The sequence below is a fragment of the Triticum aestivum genome, chromosome 2B (genome assembly GCF_018294505.1).
Source record: "Triticum aestivum cultivar Chinese Spring chromosome 2B, IWGSC CS RefSeq v2.1, whole genome shotgun sequence".
Classification (NCBI taxonomy): Eukaryota; Viridiplantae; Streptophyta; class Magnoliopsida; order Poales; family Poaceae; genus Triticum; species Triticum aestivum.
In genome coordinates, this window is record NC_057798.1 from 26,102,597 (window position 1) to 26,104,293 (window position 1,697).

Below are 1,697 nucleotides of genomic sequence, written 5' to 3' on the forward strand. Positions count from 1 at the left end.
ATATAAATAGAATTTCTAGTAGAACCAATCATCGAGTTCAACATGATTGTCATGATATAAGCGTTCATATATAACACCACAAAAGCAAATCACTTAAGTTCAGAACGAAGACCACGGACATGAAAGGACAAGTACTAATTAAGAGCAGCATGAAGAACTAGCTAAATCACTCCTGCTAGCTACTCTCTCTCTAGTAAAATAGCATAGAACATGTATAGCTCTCCTGATTGATCATACTGGAGCATGCCGATGAACTTGTCTCCTAATCGTGGGCTGCCCTTCTCATTGCTGCCCCCTAGTACTTCTCTGCGATCATTAACAATTTTCCTCCAATCTTTCACTATTAAGCATTCATCGCTTCTAGAAATCTTGAATGCATTCATGTGCAATGCAGGATATCTTGGCCGTAAGCTAACAATTGACATCTGACCTTTAGTCTCGATCCCTTGAGGCACAACTGTCATCGGGAGTCCCTGTTGAAGAACATCGTATAGTACTTAATTAATATACTTAGCAATGAAAGTTTAGCAAAGAAAATATGTATGCAAAATATGCACTGAGGACAAATAGTAAATATCTTACCATCATTCCTAAATAGATGTGACCGTAGTTCAATACTATCACTATTGGTCGCACGTTTTGAGTACTAACATTTCTAAGTGCAGGAAGAAAATTTGTCTTGACAATATGAAGATCCTCAAGCCATGAAACATAATGACTTATTTCCTCGCAGTTTAGTTCAGCTCCGGGACAGTAGTAGGTCCTGTCTACCAAGCGCCGGACATGTTTGGTTGAATGGAGATAAGCTGTCAATAGAAATTAGTTGTCAGTTATTTTTGAATAAGCAATATCAAAGACAAAAATATAGTTCAGAAGAACTCACATAATGGTAGAACTGGAGGCGTCTGCACATCGACCCATATGTCTCTATTACCTTCAATATCATCTTCCGGACGAATATCAAAGGTGATAACCATACCAGGCTCAAATGCATAAGCCTTGCATAGTGCTTGCCAAGTTTTGCATTCAAAATATGTGTACGTGTGTGTATTGTATACTTTGACGCTGAAACTATAACTATCATGCTCAGTTTTCAGGTAAGCTCTCTTTACCTCCGTAGTTTCCATATCTTTGAAACCTATCTTATCCAAGACAAAAATTCTTGCATGGCACGGGATGCGCTAGTAGAATAGTGAAAATTAAAAATTATAAGTCAGGCAAATGAAGCATATTTAAGTTATGCTTAATTACGAAAACAGACTTTGTCGTTGTGACTTACTGTATCGAATTCGAAAGTCTCATCCAGCTTGATGCTGAATCGCCTACCATCAACAAGGAAATTTCTATCGCACTGGCCGCGCTGGTCTTCACAGTAATCACACATAATGAAATTTTTTCCGTCATCAGACGACATTTCCTATGTTCATATTAGGCGAAACATTAATCACTTAGTAATTCAATTAATTCAACTACTTCTAGTAATTCAACTAAGCATTTACTAAAATAAACTAGTTATATTAATTCAAACTAAGCATATACTAAAATAAAGTAGTTCTATATATTAATTCAACTAGTTCAACTAAACATTTACTAAAAATAAACTAGTTCTCTATATATATTAATTCAACTAGTTCAACTAAACATTTACTAAAAATAAACTAGTTATATTAATTCAACTAGTTCAAACTAAGCATATA